This window comes from Coenobita brevimanus, chromosome 113, assembly GCF_032717465.1.
Source record: "Coenobita brevimanus isolate Jiangsu-jjx chromosome 113, ASM3271746v2, whole genome shotgun sequence".
In the NCBI taxonomy this organism is placed as follows: Eukaryota; Metazoa; Arthropoda; class Malacostraca; order Decapoda; family Coenobitidae; genus Coenobita; species Coenobita brevimanus.
Window position 1 is genome coordinate 3,711,028 of NC_137066.1, and position 25,999 is coordinate 3,737,026.

Here is a 25,999-nt window from a genome sequence, read left to right on the forward strand (position 1 = left end):
TACTGCACAAGGTGTTGACCCTGAGCCTTTGGCATCGGAGATACCTGGCCCTAGTGATTTTTCTGCTCATGATACTGGTGACAAAGTGCAACTTGAGTTAGCCAGAATTAAGTTGAGGGAACTTGAAGTGCAAGCAAAAATGAGAGAACAAGAATGGAATGCCAAAATGAGGGAAATAGAATTACAGGCTCAAATGTGACAAAAGGAAATGGATCACGAATTCAGACTGAAGCACCCTGATAGCTTACCTAGAGCTGGTAGTTCATCTGCCAAGGAATCTTTTGATGTTGCTAGGAACATTAAGCTAGTACCTCCCGTTAATGAGCAAGATGTCACCAAGTATTTCCATATGTTTGGAAAGGTGGCAGGTCGTCCCTCGTGGCCAAAAGACTCTTGGACAGTACTGCTGCAGAGTGTTTTGAAAGGAAAGGCTCAAGAGGCCTATATTTCTCTATCTGTTGATCAAAGTGCTAACTATCATTGTTTAAAAGATGCCATTCTCAAAGCATATGAACTCGTGCCAGAGGCATATAGGCTTAAATTTAGATCCACCTTTAAACAGAAAGATCAGACTCATGTGGAATATGCTAGAGTACTCACAGACTTATTTGATCAATGGTTGCATTCTAAGAAAGTTGATGATTTCTGTAAACTTAAAGAATTAATAATCTTGGAGAACTTCACTGGTAAGATAGATAGAGATGTGGCTACATACCTAGTGGAAAAAGGTTTAGATACCCTAGCTGAGGCTTCTGTTGTAGCAAATAACTATAGCATAATTCATAAGCATGAACGTAAGCCTCAGTTATTTGTTAAGGGTAGGAGAGTGAACCAACCATTTTTTGTGAACCCTTCTTCTGGTAAAGGCATGTTAATGTCAAGTGACACTAGCGGGAACACTGCAACCCCAGAGCATGTTAGTTCTACGAAAGTAAGTGAGGACAGTGTTGCCAGAGAGTCAAGAAAAAGTGTCAAGTTTTGCCAGTATTCCCAGAAAACGGGGCACTGGGAGGATTGGTGCCGGAAAAAACGAGGGAAAAGTCCCTCGGTAAAACCAATTTCTTTAGTAAACTCATGGGGATCTTTTGACACCAACAGAGAGCAGCCACCCACAGATAATGTTAGCGGTAGTCAGACACAACCCCGGCAGGTGCATATTGTTGATAAGGCCAGAGTGGAACTGTCAGTGGTGCATAGACAGACTCCTGTAGAGCCATTGCTAGACACTAGTAAGCATGGGGCAGTGCAGCCAAGTTCTGGTGAGAGTGGTAATAAGACTCCATCAGAGTGTCCTCCCCCGAGCAGTACTCAAAGTGACTCCTTCCCAGGTTATTTATTTGCTAACTTTATTTCTAAGGGGTTTGTTTCAGTTGATGGAAAAGGTGGTAAGGAAGTCACTATACTTAGAGACACAGGAGCTTCACAGTCACTAATGTTGAAGGGGATTGTTGATGTAGCTGACCCTAATGAATGTGTCTTGCTGCAAGGTATAGCTGAGTTTGTATCTGTTTCCCTAGTTGAGGTGAAGCTCCAGTTAGAGTCAGTTACTGGTTCACTGGTGTGGGTGTTGTTGACCAGCTTCCTGTACAAGGGGTCACTTTCCTTTTGGGTAATGACCTGGCGGGAGGACAGGTGAGTGCTGTTCCCTGCGTGTCAAAAACTTCCCTGAGTGAGGATAGGACTAAAGAGTTGGAAGATACATGTCCTGAATTGTTTCCCACATGTGTTGTAACTAGAGCTATGACGGCAAAAGCCAGCCATGAGAATGTTGACAGTAATGGCACTGGCAATGCCGATGATGATATTGGGCTTGGTGATACCTTTTTTGCCCAGTTAAATGACTCATAGGTTGATGATTCTCCCCAGACTGATGCAAGTGCAAAGTTAGCTGATATGCAAAGATTTGATCCAGAGATTACCACCTTAATTCTCTCAGCAGTTAGGGAAAATGGATGTGAGTCTGAACTGACAGAGTGTTATTATTTAAGGCCAAATTACATGTTAATGAAAAGATGGAGACCTCCTAGTGTTGCTCATGATAACGAGTGGGAGACTGTATATCACGTGGTGGTTCCAAGACCCTATAGGCACAAAATTATGTCCATTGCTCAGGACTCTTCTTTAGCAGGTCACTTAGGGGTGAGGAAGACTCTCTCCCGCATCTGGTAGCATTTTTACTGCCCTGGAATCCGTTGAGATTTCTCCCGGTTCTGTAGGTCATGTCACACCTGTCAGCTAGTCGGTAAGAGCAATAAGCCCATCCCTGCGGCTCCTTTGATTCCTCTACCTGTGTTTGAGGCCCCATTCACTAGAGTCCTTGTGGACATTGTTGGCCCTTTGCCTAAGACCTCTTCAGGCCACCAGTACATCCTCACAATGTTAGACATGGCCACTAGATATCCTGAAGCCTTTTCCTTGAGAAATATTTCAGCTAAATTGGTTGTAAAAGAGATGCTAACCTTCTTTACCCGTTTTGGTCTCCCTAAAGAAGTGCAGTCGGACCAAGGCAGTAATTTTAATTCCAAACTGTTCAGACAAACCCTTAAGGAGTTAGGAATCTCACAGATCACTTCCTCAGCATATCATCCTCAGAGTCAAGGTGCATTAGAGAGGTATCACCAAACTTTGAAAAGTATGCTCAGAAAACTATGTGTTGATGAAAAGGAATGGGACAAGTGTTTACCTTTCCTACTTTTTCCAACCAGAGAGGCACTGAGCGAGTCCTTGGGCTACTCCCCATTTCAGTTAATCTTTGGCCATGAAGTAAGAGGTCCCCTTAAACTCCTCAAAGAACAATGGGTCAAGGATGATGACCAAATTAACTTGCTAGACTATGTGTCAAAATTTAAAGAAAGACTGGCCTATAGTATGGAAGTAGCCAGGGCACACTAAGAGTCCTCTCAGGAAAAGATGAAGAGGTGGTATGACCACTCTAAGAAAGTTAGGCACAGAGTGTTTCACCCAGGCGATCAAGTTCTTGTCTTGCTTCTCATTCATGGTCAGCCTCTGCAGGCAAGTTTTGCAGGCCCTTATCTAGTGGAGAAAAGGGTAGGTGAAGTAAATTATGTCATTTTAACTCCAAACCGGAGGAAGGAACGAAGATTGTGCCATATAAATATGTTGAAGGAATACCACAGGCGAGACGTGGACCCCCTAGTGCTGCAAGCGTGGTGTCGGCTGTCGAGTTGGCGGAGGACAAGGACTGCCTTTTGACTTTGGACCAGATGACCAGTTGGAGGGAAAACCAGGAAGCTTGGAGAACACTGACTGATAAACTCTCCTACTTGACTGAAGAGCGGTGTGCTGAGCTTGTTGCCCTTCTCAGGAAGTTCCCTGATGTCTTCCGGGACACCCCAGGACGGACGGAAGTGGCACAGCACGATGTGGACATTGAAGATGCCAGCCCTGTAAAGCAGTCCCCCTACCGGGCTAGTCCTCAGAAGCAGACCATCATTCGAGAGGAGCTGAACTACATGTTGCAGCAGGGGTTAATCGAGTCTTGTCAAAGTGAGTGGTGCTCCCCGGTCATAGTGGTTCCAAAACCCGATGGGTCAGGTGAAGTTGTAGTGTACTCTGATCACCACCCTCTGAAACTTTTGTCCCAGTTTAAGGACAAAAATTTTAGACTGACCCGCTGGGCCCTATTTATGCAAGCATACTCCCTTGATGGAAGACATGTAAAAGGTGTTAGTAATGTTTTAGCAGATTACCTGTCGAGAACTTGATTGTATAGTATCCAGAAATTTCCCCTTGGGAAATTTCTTCTCTCAGGAAGGGAGGTGTCACTGGCGTAGTTACCTCAGTAGCGAATGAGTGAAATAGAGGATAAGGTGATAATGAAAGGGGAGAGAAGCAAGCCATCAATAACATAAAATCTTTTTCTTATCAGTTTTGCTGCTTGTAAGGGTAAAATCAAGCAGTCACTTTTGCCTTCTCAGCTGATAACACACCAGATGTTTTTCTCACAAATTAGGCAGAAAGTTCCTCTTGTCCTTGAACTGTGGGTGTGACATAATGTGGGAGGGGCAAAGTAGGGATGTTTGCCAATTAGAAGCCTAAATGGCGCTTTCGTCTCGTTCTTGATGGCACGCAATTGGTTCTGTGTGGAGTGTATGAGGCCCTCATTGGTAGCAGGTGCCTCTGTTGTTTCTGTATGGACAGAGATTATTTTTAAGACAGCCTAGTGATTAATTAGCTGAGAAAGGCGGAGTAAGCTCCTTTATAAGCTCCAGGAAAGTCTGAAGAGACAGATTTTTATCTCATTTTGTACACACATCCCTGTACACATTTTGTCATTTGTACACATTTACTGTCACGTTACACTTTTGTCACATTGTGTTGCACTTTTCCCCAACACTACTCAGTACGTGACTTTGATTACAAAACACACTGTTTGTGCACCATTTCCCATTTTTGATTCACTCCTCCATTTACACTAGTGTGTGAATTATGTCTGGATTTAACCTTCGAAGTCTCCACGTTTCCTCGAGCTTTGTGAGTACTTAGCTTCCACTGAGTGTATTCTGGTTAGGTAAGAAAAAACTTGTTTTATATTTGTATTCTGAGGCCTATATGAATCCTCCCTTTTGTAAAACGAACCCTAGTTTCTTCTTTGGTTGTGTATGGTATAGTGTACAGTAAAGTTAAGGTAGTTTTCTTGCAAACTTTATCTTATCCCTTTTGATGCTTAATTAAGGGTTAAGAGTTCACCGTAATATACACCCCATAACAATATATATATATATATATATATATATATATATATATATATATATATATATATATATATATATATATATATATATATATATATATATATATATATATATATATATATATATATATATATATATATATATATATATATATATATATATATATATATATATATATATATATATATATATATATATATGATGGTGAATTGTAAGAATTATGGTAAACAGAGAGGTTGAGGAAAAATTGGAGAGTGTGGAAGTGCAGTAGGCAGATAAAGGCCAGAGTATAATGTGTTGATCGTATGCCTGACACTACTCTTTATGACTGTTACCAGGTATTTTGTATTCGTAAAATTTAATGATAGAGAAAAGATTTCTGGAGGCGATAGTTCTCTAATGCATATGCATAAATTTACTGACGATATGTATATTTTTATACAGTATCACTAAACAACTTTAATATTATTTTATAAACATTTAGGGATCCATTGATATTCATTGTAATAACACGTCTAGATGAACGCATATTACCAACACTTGAGCCACTGTTTATTAAGCCTTAACGATCCCCATAAATTATACCAAACATATAGTGGATAATGAACAATAACATGAAAAACGGTGGCTTTTCCTGAAGCATCAAAAATTTTAGAAATGAAACTACATGAGCGATTTATAAATATTCTATTCACGTGTAGTTACGACCGTTGGAACATTTACGAGGAGGCCAGAGGTGGACACGTCACCGTCAATGTCTGAGGGTGGGTGTGCATTCACGGTGTGGGTGACATCACCAGGATAGAAGGGAGTTTCACTGCTAAAAAATACATTAAATTTTGCAGGATTTTTTTTCCTCCCCTCAGTTCAGGAGCGGAACAATCCGTTTCCTCCTGGCCCTGTAATTTTCGTTCATGACCGCTGTCCCATCCACACGGGGAGAATGGTTTGAAGGTCGAGAGGACTTGCAGCTGCTCGACTGGCTCAGTAAGGAAGCAGAAATGAACCCCATCGAAAATTTATGGGGGAATATGGTTAACTGTTGGGAGCCTGAGAGTGAACGGACACCAGATGAACTACTGGCCCACATCCATACCTAGTGGGAACGGTTCAGAAGCCAACAACAGCTCATATGGAACCATGTCGCCTCTATGCAAACAGATTGGTGGAGGTGATCGAGAAGGAGGGTGGGTTACTTCCTACTAATGAATGAGTTCCATACAAATCTTATGTTTATTTTTTTATTATTATTATTATCCTCTAATTATAATGGATATTATTCCATGCAGTATAACAATCTAACAGTAACTTCAATAACTTACTATAACTTACCTGACAATATAACTGATCCGACACTAACATATATATTTTGCTCACTGGCATGATTTTTATTACAGGGCACTTATACAGGAATTAGTGAAGTTTATGTGCATTTCTTAACGCAATTTTCCTGTTACAATAGCAGGTTTTTTCCGTTAAAATATGATGCTTTCTCGACTGGCACAGTCAAAACTCTCTAGACATTTTGCCAACTCGCTAGACATCTTGCCACCTGCTAACATGCCTAAGGTGCTGTTTTCCAATCATTATAAAGATTTTAAAAAATTACTCAGGGATAAGTTGGTCAGTGTGTGATCAATAACAAATACCGGTAAACTACTAACAACTGCACTTGCTGTCTGTTTGATGTAGTTTTAAGTGAACGTCCACCGTGACATCACTTATAATACAATACATAACATATTACTTAATTCAAAACTACTGTATAACGTAACATACTGATCAAAGGAAATCCGATAATCTAAGCTTAGGAAATGCTGTTCCTTAAACGTATTTAAATAGATGTTAAAATACGGTAACATTTCTTCCTGACATATTGTCATTCATGTATTTTGCCACACATAATGCATTTTTTAAATATTTCAGTGTTTGTCTTTATATGGCGTTTCAGGTTTCACCTCCAAAACATAATCATAATAATATAACAATGTAACATGCTGCAAACTTATAAATAGAACCTAAATAAATACTAAGGTGTGTTTCATCAAGTGTTAAAGGCAAAGCTTACATATCAGTCTTGGAAGTCCTTAGCCACGCATGCACACACCCATATTACCATTGTCACATACATTTCATACTCACTATACTCACCCCACCCCCCACCACACGTATTATGTTCATTAACACTGCACACTGTCAGGCTGGCAATACTGAAACAAAGGATCAAGATTGTGACTAGTGCGTGAGAGCTGGAAAGCTCCCACAATATGCTTCATAAATGTATTTTGAGAGTTCCATATAGGCTGTTTGTATTTTCCATAAGAAATGGCTGTTCATCAGTATGTTAACTTTAATTACTGACATAACTAGAACAGGAACCTCTGCAGTGACACTACAACTCACCACCATAGCTATGAGGATTGGAGGTGTCAGCGGCCATCTCCCCACTAACTGGTATCTGCTACTGAACACACGATTACCTTTAACATTAACGAAAATATCATTGTGGGTATGGCTATCCCATGACTATTACTGAAACATATACTATGCAAATATTGATTACTGGTAAACGTAATCCGTAATGAGGTGGTGATGTATTGCACTTGTATTTTGACAGTGCTAAATTTTACATAAACATACTAAATTCAACATCATTACTCATTAGCATAAACTGATAGTGTGTGTGTGTGTGTGTGTGTGTGTGTGTGTGTGTGTGTGTGTGTGTGTGTGTGTGTGTCTACTGATAGCCAGCTGAGGAGTTTGAGAGAGAGAGAGAGAGAGAGAGAGAGAGAGAGAGGGAGTGAGTGAGAGAGGATTACATAGGATTACATAGGAAAGCAAACAGCAACAGACCTTATTGTCCTTTCGAGGCTGCTTGTTACAGAGAAAACTATGACTACAAGATCTAACTCTACATGCTGAAGGATAAGGATAGTAAAGCTAGAAGGCTCCCCCCACCACCAAACCCTCCAGGAAAAAGTGAGAAAAAACACTTTGCAGCATGGGAAAACTGACATGGAAATTTAATAGGAAATACTGGAAAGGAAAAAATCACATTCTATAATACTTTGTCTATAAGCTACCCGATTGAGTAACCTGAAAGAGAAAGTAATCAAACAAACTAATAGTTATGGCATGACATTATAAACCGGTACATTGAGTTAATGGGATGTCTGTGGACATAACGTGGAAACTACACACTGTACAGTGTGGATGATTAGGGGTGGTGCGGCAGCCTTGCCTGGCGCTTTTAAGGTAGGCAGCAGTCACTCAGGCCCTAGCTCCATTCACTCCACTGAGACAAGGAACTCTCCCATGTGGGACAAGTACACAAGTTTCCTCCTGAAGCAGTGACCCCTGGTACATTAAAAAAATCCCAATGGTGGTCACTTGACTAACAGGAACCCTCAGTGATCCACAGCCCATCACAGGTCGAAAGTAAGAGTAGTGACCATTAATTCAGGGTTATCTGTGCAGATCCTAATCTGTGATTATATTGCTTTCTTTGCACTGGGGAGATTGAAAAATATATAAGACGGGTGTCTTAGATAAAAAGGGGCTGCACAGTGCACAGTGTGGATGTGAAATGCACAGAGTGGATGTTTAGGGGTGGTGCGGCAGCCTTGCCTGGCGCTTTTTAGGTAGGCAGCAGTCAATCGGGCCCTAGCTCCGTTCACTCCACTGAGAAAAGGAACTCTCCCATGTGGGACAAGTACACAAGTTTTATCCTGAAGCAGTGACCCCTGGTACATTAAAAAAAATCCTGATGGTGGTCACTTGACTAACAGTGACCCTCAGTGATCCACAGCCCATCACAGGTTGAAAGTAAGAGTAGTGACCATTAACTCAGGGCTATCTGTGCAGATCCTAATCGTGCTTACTGCATATTACCTCATTTGCATTGAGTAAATTGAAAAGTGTATAATGACGTGACATGACACTATGTTAAGTTTATGGGGTGTCCTGTAGACACGAGGGGACTGCACAGTGTGGATGTTTAGGGGTGGTGCGGCAGCCTTGCCTGGCGCCTTTAAGGTAGGCAGCAGTCAGTCAGGCCCTAGCTCCATTCACTCCACTGAGACAAGGAACTCTCCCATATGGGACAAGTACACAAGTTTCCCCCTGAAGCAGTGACCCCTGGTACATTAAAAAAATCCCAATGGTGGTCACTTGACTAACAGGAACCCTCAGTGATCCACAGCCCATCACAGGTCGAAAGTAAGAGTAGTGACCGTTAACTCAGGGTTATCTATGCAGATCCTAATCTGTGCTTATATTACTTTATTTGCATTGAATAAATTGAAAAATGTATAATGACGTGACGCAACACTATGTACAGGTACGTTGTTTACAGGGTGTCTTGTAGACAAAAAGGGAATTTACTTACACGTAGCTATGAAAGCAAGTTATTCGGACAGAAAAAGAGTCAGCTGAGGATTCTTGTGCAAATACTTGTATATTTTGTTTTTGAATGTCTCAATTGAGATACTGTTCATGGTATCTGAGAGTAATCTGTTCCAGATATTTACAACTCTGTTAAAGATGAAGTATTTTGCTTCATGGGATTGGAACGTTTTCCCATAATTTTGCAGCCATTACTTCTGGTTTGACTCGACCGGTCTATATCAAAATATTTATTCATGTCTAAGTTGTCATATCCCTTCATTATTCTGAAAACTTCAATAAGGTCCCCTCTTAACCTGCGCTTCGTTAGGCTAAATAATTTAAGTTCTTCAAGGCGTTCCTCATATGGTTTGTTTCTAAGTCGTGGTATCAATTTTTGTGATTCTTCGTTGAATTTTCTCTAATTTTTCAATGTCCTTTCTGTAGTATGGAGACCAGAATTGCACGCAATACTCAAGATGGGAGCGCACTAGCGAGTTGTACAAGGCAAGTATGACTTTTTCCGATTTAAACTCGAACGTTCTTCCAATAAAACCCACCAGCTTGTTTGGAATTTTAACCGCCTCGGTGCACTGCTTACTTGGTTTTAGGTCATTTGATATTATCACACCAAGATCCTTTTCATTGTCTGTACTTGATAACAGGATATTGTTCATTTTGTAATTGGCATGGACGTTGTTACTTCCAATATGAAGCACTTTACATTTTTCTGTGTTGAATTTCATTTGCCATTTTTCTGCCCAGCTTGCTAAAGTATTAAGGTCATTTTGTAACTCCTGCCACTGTAGTTTTGAAGTTACTTTACTGGTTATTTTAGTATCATCTGCAAATTTGGATACTTCGCAATTTAGACCCTCATCAGTATCGTTTATATACAGTAGATAATAAAAAGTATCAGTCCAAGTACTGAGCCTTGGGGAACGCCGCTGATCACAATACGCCATTTGGATCCCTTTCCGTTTATCACAACTCGCTGTTTTCGGTCTGAAAGCCAGTCTTGTAACCATTTCTGCGTATTTCCTTTTATTCTATGTGCTTCTATTTTGCTTATGAGACGCTTGTGAGGGACAGTGTCAAATGCTTTCTGAAAGTCGAGGTAAATTATATCTACTGCTCTTGAGTCATCGTATGATATGTAAACATCATGGAAGAAGTCCAGTAAGTTAGTTAAGCATGAACGACAATGTCTGAATCCATGCTGCGAGTCTTTAATTATATTATTTTCTTAGATAATTAACTATTTTATCTCTTATGATTTTTTCCATTAACTTGCACACTATTGATGTTAAGCTGATTGGTCTGTAATTTCCTGGGTGCGACTCATTTCCTTTTTTGAAAATTGGTGTTACATTTGCTAGTTTCCATTCGCATGGAACTTTCCCAGTACTTAACGATTTAAATAAGATAGAGAGTGGCAGCAGTAACTCATTTTTTGCTTCTTTGAGAATTCTCGGTGATATTTTATCGGGGCCAGGGGTTTTATTTATGTTCGTACTATTTATGGCTGAAAGGATATCGTTATTATGGATAGCGTAGTTACTAAGGACTGTGTTATTTGCTTGGTTTGTAGGTAGCAGTAGGTTTCTGGTGGTGTTTTCAACTGTAAAAACAGACACAAAGTAATCGTTAAGAATGTTTACCATTTCGACCTCATTTTCTGTGTGTTTGCCATTGTTCGTTTCTAGAGGACCTATTGATGTAGTCATAAACTTTTTCTTTATAATGTAACTGCAAAATTCTTTAGGATTTGATTTGCACGTATTAGCAATGTGGATCTCCAGTGCTCTTTTGCTTTGTTTAATAAGTCTTTTTGATATGCGGCGTAGATTTTCATACTGTAATTTATCATCATTATTTTGTGTAGTTTTACATTTATGGTATGCCTGTTTTTGGGCTATTAAGTTACTTTTAATTTCACTGGACCACCACTTTGGTTTACTATTACCAGCTGGACGCCTGTTACGTAGTGGCACACATGACTTTTCCGCTTCGTTAAATTTTGTGGTGAATATTTCCCATGCTTGGTTTATGTCATCGGTTTCAGACATTTGATTCCAATCTGCAGTTGCAAGTAGCGCTCTGAGCCTGCTGAAATCAGCTCTACGATAGTCTGGGACCATTTCTTTGCTCTCCGTTTCTTTTACTTTTTCAGTACGGTAGTAATAAACTGTATAATTCGGTGATCACTGGAACTAAACCCAGGTCCTATTTCAACGCTGTTGAGTCGAGGCGGTGGAGCAGGCTGCATGTTTTTCGTTAACGAGGGAGGGGGTATCCTAGTGTGTAATCGGGTCTATATAAAGGTAATAAAAATAAATAGGTTTATTATTATTTAGGATACAGGATATTATTGACACCTTAACAACTACACTGTAATGACTAAGAATATATAACTGTTGGCCGCTCACTCCCATACTCCCCCCTTCCCCCTACATCGCGCCATTTCTGGGTGAACTTGCCTCTGTTTCTGAACCACAACTCATCCTGTATCGTGGTTCACGCTACAGGGCAAGAGAATTATTATGTATAACTCAGACTATAAATAGTATAGTGCACAGCCCATTATCCCAAACAATATATATCATAGCATGATACAATGGCCACATAATATAATTCGGAGGATGAAGCTTAGCCATTCCAAAAATTGTCACACACACACACACACACACACACACACACACACACACACACACACACACACACACACACACACACACACACACACACACACACACACACACACACACACACACACACACCGCTCGCTGGTGCAGTGGTAACGTTCTCGCTTGCCATCTGGTAGACGGGAGTTCGCGCCTCGCTCAGGTTGCGAAAAGTTTCACTGACGAAGTGGGTGGTTACTGTCCCCCTTGAGCAAGGGGACGGGTGTGTGGGTGTGTGAAGGTCACAACCTTGCCCTTAGATCGGACTATATGAGCTCTCAGCTCCCTTCCGGGAGGGTAAAATGCTGACGATCACGACCATCAAGTGATCCTGACCGACCCGACCCGGTGAATTACACACACACACACACACACACACACACACACACACACACACACACACACACACACACACACACACACGGGCGTGCGCTGATGCCACGTTAGCAAAATCTCGCAACCAGGTGGTCCAGTCGGAAATCTTGCCGAGTGTACAGACGTGGCCATAATCACCCATCACCCTGTACCCCGTGCTTCAGGCTGGCTCCCCTACGCACGGCAAGTCACACTGGAATAAGACGGGCTGAGAGAGAGGGGCAGAGAGAGAAGGGAAGATGGGTGGGGGGACGAGCGATGGTGCTTAGTTGGAGTGAGGGAGGGGAGGGAGGGTAGGTAGAGGAGGGAGAATGAAATGCGAAGTTGTGGCCACAAAATTTGTCTATATTCTTTCATTCAGGGCATCATATAAAGGAATTACTGTTCGGTAGATAATACTGCATTACACCTTGTATAGCGACATCAGATAACAAGCTTTAGATAGGTGGTGGTATCAAGGGCAGGGGTGGGATGTTCGAAAGCTCGTAACGGCCGCTAAGATCATCGTAGCGGGTACGATAATCATAGCACGCTCGTAAACCGCTGAGGTGTAGGTTCAAAAACAAATTTTACGATCCTCCATCCGCCATATTTGCTCGTAGCGCTACGATTTCTGACAAGCACCCTTAAGCTGATCGTAGTGTCGCATAGCGGATGTTTTTCTAACAAATAAATCGAATCAAGTGATGCTGAGTTTGTTTATTTACCCTTTTCTGTGAACGAAGATGGAGTTACAAGTGGTTTTACATGTAGAACTGGCAGTACGAAGAGCGATGAGACTTGAGAGGAACTACAGAGACATAATGGATCCATTTGCTTACAGTGACGAACATTTGTTGAGATATATAGGTTTCCCAGACAAGAACTCCTTCACTGGTGTGCAAGAGTTGAACCACTAGTTGGACCAGCGACAAGATCCCGTGCTGTGCCATGTCATTTGCAGGTGTTAATGACATCCAGATTTTATGCAAGTGGCTCGTTTCAGAGTGTGTTGGCAGACACATTAGGCTTAACACAGAGACGTGTGAGCAGAATAATTTTAAGAGTGGCACATGTGTTGTACAGGAAATCTCTTAGGGAAGTTAATATGCCAAGAGGTAAACAAAGAGCGGGAATTTTTCGTTTCTACTGCCTACATCTGTAAATGGAGAAATGGTGTTCCCCCGAGCTAGACCCTGTATTGGATCATATAGCCCCGCTAGGTTACAGGAGCACGCTACCACTCCCAGAACGGCAGTCCCGGGCGAGGCTCGAACTCGCAATCCCTCGATTACGAGCTTGATGCCCTACCACTGAGCCACCGTGCCCCCTTACATCTGTAAAAATCAGACCGATGCACTGTTCATGAAAACATGGTGTAAGTCTGTGGGAGTTGTAATGATTTTTTTTTTTTAATGCGAGGAAGAAGGAACCAAAGGCCATGAGCCCGCAGTAACAGTTCCCTCCAAGAGAAAAACAAAATACAATATAGAGCCAAATTCAAGATCCGATCATTTTGAGATGCCTGGACACACTGCGTTTGAAAGACTGGAGATCATAGGCAGCAGGAAATACAGACAGAGGGAGACAGTTCCAGAGCTGACCTGTTGCATAAATGAAGGACTGGGAGTAACGGTTAACTCTTGCATTAGAGAGTTGGACAGAAAAGGGATGAGAGTTTGCTGCCAGACGGGTGCTACGCGCCCGTCGTAGAGGTGGAGGAATGCAAGCAGACAGTTCAGAGGAGCAGTGACCATTAAATTAGCGATAGAAAAGAGATAAAGATGCAACAGGTGGCGAAGAGACAGAGGTTGAAGGGAGTCAGTAAGAGGATGAGAGTTAATGAGACGAAAAGCCTTTGACTTCACCCTATTGAGAAGAGCTGTATGTGGGGAGCCTCCCCACACATGAGAGTTGTACTCCACACAGGGGTGGATAAAACCCCGGTATAGAGTCAACAATTGTGCAGGGGTAAAGAAAGAGCGGAGTCGGCTTAGCACACCCAATCTCTTGGAAGCAGATTTTACAAGAGATGTAATATGATCTTTCCAAGATAAGTCCCGAGCAAATGAAACCCCAAGCATGTTCAAGGATGATGCAGGATTAAGCTGAATATTATTAAACATTAGTGGGTATACCTGTGGAAGATTTTGTCGGGTTGATAGGTGTAAGAACTGAGTCTTAGATGCATTAAAGACAACCATATTATTTTAACCCCAGTCAGAGATACGAGCCAAGTCAGACATTAGGTGTGCCATAGCCTCATCCCTTGTTTGTTGAAGTAACTGTCGAGATGGGCGTTGCGGGAACCAAATGGAAAGGTGAAGGGTGGAGTCATCAGTGTATGAGTGGATAGGGTTAGAAGATCATTGATGAATAAAAGGAAGAGAGTTGGTGATAGGACAGAGCCCTGAGGAACACCATTGTTGATAGATCTAGGAGAAGAACGATGGCCGTCTACAACAGCGGCCATAGAACGACCAGAAAGGAAGCTAGCGATGAAGGCACAGATAGAAGGATAGAAACCGTAGGAGGGCAGTTTGGAAATTAAAGATTTATGCCAGACTCGATCGAAAGCCTTTGAGATGTCAAGTGCAATGGCAAAGCTTTCGCCAAAGTCCCGAAAGGAGGATGACCAGGAGTCTGAAAGGTAGGTGAGAAGATCGCCAGTGGAGCGTCCCTGACGGAACCCATACTGACGATCAGAAAGAAGGTTGTGATAGGAAAGATGCCTTAAAATTTTTCTATTAAGAATTGACTCGAAAACTTTTGAAATACAGGACGTTAAAGCAATTGGACGATAGTTGGAGGGTTGGGAGTGGTCACCCTTCTTTGGGACTGGCTGAATGAGAGCAAACTCCAGCAAGAAGGAAAGGTACAAGTTAACAGACAAAGGCGAAAGAGTTTGCCTAGGCAGGGTGTAAGCACAGAAGCATAGTTCTTGAGAACAACAGGAGGGACCCCATCAGGCCCATATGCCTTGTTAGTACTGAGGCCAGTGATGGCAGAAAATACATCAACTGAAGAAATTTTAATGTCAGCCATGAGGAAGTCAGAGGGGGGAAGTGATGGAGGAACAGCACCGGAATCGTCAAAGGTGAAATTGGAGGAGAAAGTCTGTGCGAAGAGATCTGCTTTATCAGTAGAAGAAATAGCTACAGAACCATCAGAGTAGAAAAGAGGAGGGAAGGATGATAAGCTAAAGTTGTTAGAAAGATTTTTGGCAAGGTGCCAGAAGGAGCGGGAAGAATTCGAGTTGGAGAGTTGAGAGCATTTAGTATGGATGAAATTATTTTTAGTAGAGCAAAGAACAGACTTAGCACGATTCCGGGCAGAAATGTAAAGATGATGTGATTCAGGGGTGGGTTGGCTCCAGTACCTTTTGTAGGCCCTCTCCTTGTTGCGGACAGCATTAGAACAAGCGTGATTAAACCAAGGCTTTCTTGTGTTAGTCAAAGGATATAAGAAAGGAATGTATGCTTCCATGCCTGAGAGAATAACCTCCGTAATGCGCAAGGCACACTCAGATGGCTCCCAGCCATGGAAGCAATAATCATTCCAAGGAAAATCAAAAAAGTACTGCCTGAGGGCCTCCCAGTCCGCGGCTCCAAAATGCCACAGACGACGTTTCCCTTGAGGGTCCACAGGCTGTACCGGAGTGATAGGAGAGGTTAAGGTAATAAGGTTGTGATCGGAGGAGCCCAACGGAGAGAAAAGATTAAAAGAGTAAGCAGAAGGATTAGTTGTGAGGAAGAGGTCAAGTATGTTGGAGCTCTCTCCAAGGCGGTCAGGGATACGGATAGGGTGCTGTACAAGCTGCTCTAGGTCATTAAGGATAGAAAAGATGTAGGCTTGTTCACCAGGTCGATCCGTGAAAGGAGAGGAGAGCCAAAGGTGGTGGTGAACATTGAAATCTCCAAGAATGGAGATTTCAGAGAAAGGAGAAATGGATAGAATGTGTTCCATTGTAGAAGTAAGATAGTCGAAGAATTTTTCATAGTCAGTAGAATTAGGAGATAAGTACACAACACAGATATATTTAGTCAGAGAATGACAGGAAAGCCGAAGCCAGAGTGTGGAGAATTCAGAAGAATCAAGTTCAGGAACACGAGAGCAAGATAAGTTGTTGCGTATATATACACAACAGCCACCTTTGGCTTTGAAATGAGTATAGAGAAAGTAGGAGGATACAGAAAAGGGTTTGCTGTCAGTTGCCTCAGACAGCTGAGTCTCCGTTAGAAAAAGAAGGTGAGGTTTAGAGGAGGAGAGGTGGTGCTCAACAGAGCGAAAGTTAGAGGAAAGGCCGCGAATGTTGCAGAAATGAAGAAGAAGAGAGTCAGACAGTGGTTCCAGGCACCTTGAGTCGTCACCGGGAAAGAGGCAGATGGTGGGGGCATTTATGGTCCCCCCCCCCTGGGGACTCCGAGGCTTGATAAATCGACGCCATTTTTGGTGAATTTTGAATAGGAAGTTTAGTGTGTACTGTGCATGTAGTTTGAAGATAGTTAGATAAATTTGTACTGGAGAGCATGCTGGCCTACTCTCTGTGTAACTGAGACACTGAAAAAGTTCAGCAAAGGGGGATGGTCAGGAACTAGTCCTGAGGGCTGATGAAACGGGAGCTCCAGCACTCCCTGTCATCAGCTTTCCATCCACCTCGGGAGTACTGCCCTGCTCGACTGGTGCTACAGTCATTGATATATTGTTTATTCAGGTAAAAGGGTCTCAGTTTGGATCTCGTTATTTTCAAAATTATCATTATGTTTTGTTAATATGATGTGGATCTTTCACCCACACTATAGTTATACCCAAGGTGATGTGATTGTTCTTCAGCACAGTCTGTCTGTCGAGCCAACCCTGTATTAACTCCATCTCATCTGTAAAATTTGCTCGACGAAATGAGGGGCTCGTCACTTGCCATGTCTTATGTCTCGGGATGAATATCGTAGTTGTTTGAGTGATGTAATGGCGTACTTGAATAAGTGTATTTGTTTACATTTTGAAACTGCATTATGATTGGCTCACAATCTATCAAGGTTTATGAAATCTCTCTTCTGATTGGCCCAGCGACAGTCAGCTGGGTTGCATTATGAACAATAGGAACGGAACGGAACGGATTTTACGATTGCATCATCGTGAGCTACGAGCGTTGTCGTGAGCGTTAGAAGATACACCTTAGCGGTTGTCGTAGCTCACGATCAAAGATGGCCGCTATGAGCGAGTTACGATGATCATTGCGGCGTCTCGCAACGATCTTTTGAACATCCCAGCCCTGGCTCGTGAGAGAAGTATACTGACGTGACGGATCAAATATTAGTGCAGAGCCATCGAGACTGTGTTGGCCCAGATTGTCAACGTGTGGATAAGGCGACCAGAGTCCCGCCTTTAGGCAGGACAGTCCATTTTTTTTTTTTTTTTACATCTGTCCTGCTTTTTAAATTGTGACTAAAATGTCCTGCTTTTTGTGCAAATTATCTATAATGTCCCACTTTTAGAAAATTACTGTTATATTAGATATAACATGATCATTAATACAATTTTGATGAATGAGTAAAATTATGCATAATCCAAACCAAATGAAATACCAAAATTGTTAATATAATATTTGTAATACTAACTGGTTACTTTGGTTGGCCCATTCACCGTACCGTACCGTATATTGGTCATTGGAGTTCGTTTGAGTGGTTAGTGTTTGATTAACAGCCTCAGGGTGAGGTGTTGCGTACCAGCCATCGCTGTCACTCGCGTAAGTCACTATCTCTGTATATATATATATATATATATATATATATATATATATATATATATATATATATACACACACACACACACACACACACACACACACACACACGTGACAATGTCCCGTTTTTAGCTCCTATAAATCTGGTCACCTTACACATGGAAGCCAGAGAAAGAGAGGACACGGGCCCGCCTCCTCCAGCACACCAAAGACGAGTGGAAGCTGTTCAAACGAAACCAGCAAACCATCAACAACATTGTTTCCCCGGTGCCGCGACGCCTGCATGAGGTTCCATGAGGTTCTTAAGGCAGGAGGGCACTGGACTACTTACTAAGGCTTTCCTGGTTGCTTTGGCTTGACCAGTGTCGGTAAACATTAACACAGACATATTTTGGGAGTCAGGGAAGGATTCTGTTTCATTTATCCTCTAACAGATTATGAGAGACACCATTATGAGAGACACCATTATGTGGAGGAGACTGTAGCACCAGTCGAGCAGGGCAGTACTCCCGAGGTGGATGGAAAGCTGATGATAGGGAGTGCTGGAGCTCCCGTTTCATCAGCCCTCAGGACTAGTTCCTGACCATCCCCGTTTGCTGAACTTTTTCAGTGTCTCAGTTACACAGAGAGTAGGCCAGCATGCTCTCCAACACAAATTTCTCTATCTACACCAAACTACATGCACAGAACACATTACACTTCCTTTTCCAAAATTCAAAAAAGAATCATGGCGTTTCATCACCCAGCCTCGTAGTCCCCGGGGGGGGGGGAACATAAATGCCCCCACCTTCCGCCCCTCTCCCGGTGACGGCTCAAGGTGCCTGGAACCATTGTCTGACTTCTTCTTCATTTCTATAACGTTCGCGGCCATTCCTCTTAACTTTCTCTCGTTGAGCACCACCTCTCCTCCTCTAAACCTCACCTTCTTTTTTTAACTGAGACTCTGCTGTCTGAGGCAACTGACAGCAAATCCTTTTCTGTATCCTCCTACTTTCTCTATACTCATTTCAAAGCCAAAGGTGGCTGTTGTGTATATATACGCAACGACTTATCTTGCTCTCGTGTTCCTGAACTCGATTCTTCTGAATTCTCTGCACTCTGGATTCGGCTTTCCTGTCATTCTCTAACTAAATATATCTGTGCTGTTTACTTATCCCCTAATTCTACTGACTATCAAAAATTCTTCGACTACCTTACTTCTACGATGGAACACATTCTATCCATTTCTCCTTTCTCTGAAATCTCCATTCTAGCATATTTCAATGTTCACCACCACGTTTGGCTCTCCTCTCCTTTCACTGATCCACCTAGTGAACAAGCCTACATCTCTTCTATCCCTAATGACCTAGAGCAGCTTGTACAGCACCCTACCCTTATCCCAGACCGCCTTGGAGAGAGCTCCAACGTACTTGACCTCTTCCTCACAACTAATCCTTCTGCTTACACTGTTAATCTTTTCTCTCCGTTGGGCTCCTCCGATCACAACCTTATCACCTTAACCTCTCCTATCACTCTGGTACGGCCTGTGGACCCTCCAGGGAAACGTCGTCTGTGGCATTTTGGAGCCGCGGATTGGGAGGCCCTCAGGCAGTACTTCTTTGATTTTCCTTGGAATGATTATTGCTTCCATGGCTGGGAGCCATCTGAGTGTGCCTTGCACATTATGGAGGTTATTCTCTCAGGCATGGAAGCATACATTCCTTTCTCATACCCTTTGACTAACGCAAGAAAGCCTTGGTTTAATAACGCTTGTTCTCATGCTGTCCACAACAAGGAGAGGGCCTACAAAAGGTATCGGAGCCAACCCACCCCTGAATCACACCATCTTTACATTTCTGCCCGGAATCGTGCTAAGTCTGTTCTTCGCTCTGCTAAAAACAATTTCATCCGTACTAAATGCTCTCAACTCTCCAACTCGAATTCTTCCCACTCCTTCTGGCACCTTGCCAAAAACCTTTCTAACAACTTTACCTCATCATCCTTCCCTCCTCTTTTCTACTCTGATGGTTCTGTAGCTATTTCTTCTACTGATAAAGCAGATCTCTTCGCACAGACTTTCTCCTCCAATTCCACCTTCGATGATTCCGGTGCTGTTCCTCCATCACTTCCTGCCTCTGACTTCCCCATGGCTGACATTGAAATTTCTTCAGCTGATGTATTTTCTGCCATCACTGGCCTCAATACTAACAAGGCATATCGGCCTGATGGAGTCCCTCCTGTTGTTCTCAAGAACTGTGCATCTGTGCTTACACCCTGCTTAGGCAAACTCTTTCGCCTTTGTCTGTCAACTTGTACCTTTCCTTCTTGCTGGAAGTTTGCTCTCATTCAGCCAGTCCCAAAGAAGGGTGGCCACTCCCAACCCTCCAACTATCGTCCAATTGCTTTAACATCCTGTATTTCAAAAGTTTTCGAGTCAATTCTCAATAGAAAAATTTTAAGGCATCTTTCCTATCACAACCTTCTTTCTGATCGTCAGTACGGGTTCCGTCAGGGACGCTTCACTGGCGATCTTCCCACCTACCTTTCAGACTCCTGGTCATCCTCCTTTCGGGACTTTGGCGAAAGCTTTGCCATTGCACTTGACATCTCAAAAGCTTTCGCTCGAGTCTGGCATAAATCTTTAATTTCCAAACTGCCCTCTTACGGTTTCTATTCTTCTATCTGTGCCTTCATCGCTAGCTTCCTTTCTGGTCATTCTATAGCCGCTGTTGTAGACAGCCATCGTTCTTCTCCTAGATCTATCAACAGTGGTGTTCCTCAGGGCTCTGTCCTATCACCAACTCTCTTCCTTTTATTCATCAATGACCTTCTAACCTCTACATCTAACCCTATCCACTCATACGCTGATGACTCCACCCTTCACCTTTCCATTCGGTTCCCGCAACGCCCATCTCAGCAGTTACTTCAACAAACAAGGGATGAGGCTATGGCACACCTAATGTCTGACTTGGCTCATATCTCTGTCTGGGGTAAAAATTATCTTGTTGTTTTTAATGCATCTAAGACTCAGTTCTTACACCTATCAACCCGTCAAAATCTTCCACAGGTATACCCACTAATAATTAATAATATTCAGCTTAATCCTGCATCATCCTTGAACATGCTTGGGGTTTCATTTACTCGGGACTTATCTTGGAAAGATCATATTACATCTCTTGTAAAATCTGCTTCCAAGAGATTGGGTGTGCTAAGCCGACTCCGTTCTTTCTTTACCCCTGCACAATTGTTGACTCTATACAGGGGTTTTATCCGCCCCTGTGTGGAGTACAACTCTGATGTGTGGGGAGGCTCCCCACATACAGCTCTTTTCACTAGGGTGGAGTCAAAGGCTTTTCGTCTCATTAACTCTCATCCTGTTACTGACTTCCTTCAACGTCTGTCTCTTCACCGCACTGTTGCATCTTTATCTCTTTTCTATCGCTACTTTAACGGTCACTGCTCCTCTGAACTGTCTGCATGCATATCTCCTTCTGTACGACGGGCGCGTAGCACCCGTCTAGCAGCAATCTCATCCATTTTCTGTCCAACTCTCTAATGCAAGAGTTAACCGTTACTCCCAGTCCTTCATTTATGCAACAGGTCAACTCTGGAACTGTCTCCCTCTGTCTGTATTTCCTGCTGCCTCTGATCTCCAGTCTTTCAACGCAGTGTGTCCAGGCATCTCAAAATGAACGGATCTTGAATTTGGCTCTCTCTTGTATTTTGTTTTCCTCTTGGAGGAACCTGTTATTGCGGGATCATGGCCTTTGGTTCCTTCTTCCTCGCATAAAAAAAAAAAAAATATCCACCCATGGGCACAGACATCAAATTTATTTATCTTTTATGCACAGTTATTTTAAATATCATTTTCATATAGAGATGTCATTAAATAATTACTGAATTGACATGATGGTGACTGTATAGAGGGAGTGTATACCGCGAGGGTGATCATATTTACTGTGGACACAGCCATGTCAAAGGTTGCATATAATATTTAGTTCCAAAAACTAATTACATATAAGGGTTGAGGACGTTTCTTACACGAACATTACGGAAGTCAAACCCATCCAGATTCCATTCTGCAACTGAAGGCAAAATACACGGATAAACGCAAATATCTGGCTCCGCACAAATGTTTAATGTCATGTCAGTATATTTCTCTCACGAGCCAGTCCTTGATATCACCACCTATCTAAAGCTTGTTATCTGACGCTGCTATACAAGGTGTAATGCAGTATTATCTACCGAATAGTAACTTCTTTATATGATGCATTGAATGAAAGAAAATAGACAAATTATGTGGCCACAACTTCGCATTTCATTCTCCCTCCCCTACCTACCCTCCCTCCCTTCCCTCACTCCATCAAAGCACCATCGCTCGTCCCCCCACCCACCTTCCCTTCTCTCTCTGGCCTCTCCCTCTCAGCCCCTCTTATTCCAGTGTGACTTGCCGTGCGTCAGGGAGCCAGCCTGAGGCACGAGGTACAGGGTGATAGGTGATTATTTACGACCACGACTGTACATGTTTATGATTAGTGTGATGTATACTACATTTTCATAAGGTTAAAGGAGGTTTTTGAAGGCGTCGAATCTACCTTGTTTTACGAAAAAAAAAAAAAAATCCCTCCCCGAGCTTTCCCGGTTGAAAGAGATTCGTACCTTAAGAAAATAGATTACAAACGAATATCATTGGAATTTTCCATGATGGTGTGTGTATTCTGTTGCTTAGGACAAGTTCTTAGGAATATTTGGTATATTGCTCTTCATGAATTATGCTGCTCCCATTTGTATATTCCCACAGGTATATTAACTCAGCTGTTTAATATTTTACAGGAAATATTACCGATTCCGTAAAATACAGGCTTTTCATGAATTATTCTCTCAATCTTTTATAGTTGCTGTATCCCTATTGTTACCTTCTTAAACATCTTCACTTAGAGGGGTCTCCCAATCCTAGGTTAATTCTTCGTATGCCAGGTGAAAAAACGTAACCCGGAACGCCATGTAGAGTCTTGACATACAGTACCTCCTTAATTTTTGGATTTTTGCCATATGCACAAAATTACAAATGTAAACTTTTGTACATATGTTGCCTAGGACACGGCACGTGTAGCCAGTCCACCATGCTTCCCTTTTGTGTTTTATTTATTTTTATTTTATTTTGTTTCTTGTTTTTATGCTTATACACTGGCCAAAGACAAAGTCATGGTTTGCCAGCTCCCTAAAACAGTAAGTGGCTGAATGGCATCATTTTAAAAATGTGTTGGGCTCACGCTGACCCCACATGGAGTATGAAGGGTTAATTAAAATTGTACAAAAAAAAGACGTCCTCCAGTTTCCTAGGTTCAGAACGGTTACGGCTGAACTGTATTTGCTGGATATTGCAGAAGAGATTATTCTCACTTTCAGACAACTTGGACTAACAAAAGTATGACTGTCTGATTATATTAATTTAAAAGAAAATATATCGACAAAATGTTCATAGATGGTTTAGAAATTATCAAATGTTTCTGGTCTGATTCGAGTGCTAGTGAATTCCTTTAGAAGAACTGACACATTTACTGCATAAGAGATCTTGTGGCTATTATTATTATTATTACAACTCGCCACACCCGTGGTGAGTTATATTGTTCTTGTCATCATCATCATCATCATTCTTCTTCTTCTTATTATTATTATTATTATTATTATTATTATTATTATTACTCCATCACATCCGTGGTGAGTTATATTGTTCTTGTCAATATTATTATTATTATTATTATTATTATTATTATTATTATTATTATCCAGCTGGCAGCTTCATATGACCGTTATCATCCAGTTCCCTGTACTGGATTTCAAGTTACATCCAAAGACCTATTAATATAGTCTGTTCACGAATTCTCAGAAACTGCTAATGGTACAGATAAAATTTTTGTGGGACGTGGCCAAGGTTGGGAAGCAGGTCTGAAATGACTATGGGCCCATCTGGGCCAGTAGTTTCTGGGATCACACCCTAGGGGGCCCCGCTACACCAGCTTTTCACATCACAGTGCTCTCTATATGAAGGGCATTGAAATCAGCAGGTCCGGCGATAGCTTGTCCTGTGGTGGGTTATTGAAAATGCTGATGGTAATTTCTATTTCTAATTATTATTATTATTCTTTCTTATGAAGAAGTAAATTGCTCGTATTCACTCAGTTTCAAAGCTACGGCCATCATACTTGGTCATCTTAGTCCCCCGGTTGGCGGCTTCATGTGACTCAGTAACATCCAGTTCCTTGTAATAGTTTTCCAGTTGCATCCAAAAAACTATAAAAATAGTATATTAGCGGATTATCACAAACTGCTAAAGGAACAGACTTGAAATTTATATGGGACATAGCCAAGGTAGGGAAGCAGGTCTGAAATGACTATGGACTCATTTGGACCAGTAGTTTCTGAGATCGCCCAGGTGTCAGTGGAAAGTAGTTTGGGCTCTGCCATTTTTGCTCGGTAAGGATTTTGTTGCAATCCTCTTCACTTAACGCATTTGACACTCTTCTAGGGGGACCCTACTACACCAACTGTTCACTTCGATGTGCTCATTGTATGAAGGGCGTTTGAATCATCAGGTCCACTAATAGGTACTATGTTGGGACGTTGGGGAATAAATCAGCCCCTGCAGTGGAACTGAGGAAGAAACTGGATGACCTTGTCATGTGGTGAGTTACTGAAATTGCTAATGGCAATTTCCATTTTCTAGTTATTATTATTAATATTATTATCATCATCATTATTAATATTATTATTATTATTATTATTATTATTATTATCATTTTATTATTATTGTTATTATTATTATTATTATTATTATTATTATTATTATTATTATTATTATTATTATTATTATTATTATTATTATTATTATTAAGAACCCCACATTGTGGAGTTTTTATTGATACTGTGGATATTTTTTTTGGAGGGGGGGAGGGGAATATCTAGAAGTCTGGCATTCCAAGACCGTTCGAGGTAGACTCGAAATATTGAGGAATAATGTATCTTTGTTGCAGGCTTCTTTTGGCACAAAGTTGTTATATTTTTTTCCTATCTATAGTGACCACTGTCATTTTTTTCAATTTTTACTCTCCTGCACCACAAACACTAGTTACCTATTCTCATTGTGCTGCCACAATAAGGAAGCTTCGCCATAACTACTTATGGTAGTAGTAATTAATTTCCCTCCCCCCCGTTAGAGAAGGGGGGGGGGGCTGGGCCACCTCGTAGTCCAGTGAAAAACTTGTGTTATATAGAGTATGTATAATGTAAACAAGATCTGAAGACCCTAAGGTAACTTCTTGTGCAACATCAACAAGATCTGCAGACAAAGGTGTTGAAGAATGCATGTGTATATTTTACATGTCTCAACAACTGGCTAATTGTATGCTTTACTTTAACCATATTCCTTTCAGATCATAGGAGGGACCACAACTATACATCTGAAATGCTACAGCTTTAAAGCTTTTGTTGTTTTCTCTAAAACGTGTTGCAAAGAAAAAAAAAAAAGCTGAGCAGATTGAATTCGGTACCTTCCACTGAGCTAAATGGCAAAATATTAAGTCATAATTATTCAGCAAACAAATTCATCATAAGATTGTCAACCAAATAGCTGTATCTCAGTGTCTGAGATATTTCATTTTCAAATATGCGATTTTTAGAATAAACATGAGTATATGAGCTTCAAAACAGGGGCGTCATTTGAGGAGGGGGGGCAGCGAGGGGCACTCGCCCCCCCCAAGGTTTCTGAGGGGGCCTCCAAATCAACTACAGTTTATAAAATATATATATATATATATATATATATATATATATATATATATATATATATATATATATATATATATATATATATATATATATATATAAGGTTAACTTCGTGAATTTAAAAATAATTTGTATTTAGCCTCAATACGTTTTGAGTGAAATATATCTTCTGTGTGTGTGTGTGTGTGTGTGTGTGTGTGTGTGTGTGTGTAATGATCACAATAATTTACCAGGTATATTAAAGGATGTCAATGTAAATATGTTCCTAGCCCGCTATTCAGTTAACTTCAGTATCGAGCTGCCTTTTTTATTGTATTCTGGCTATCATTAAAAGTTTTTCTTCAACTTAGGAAGAA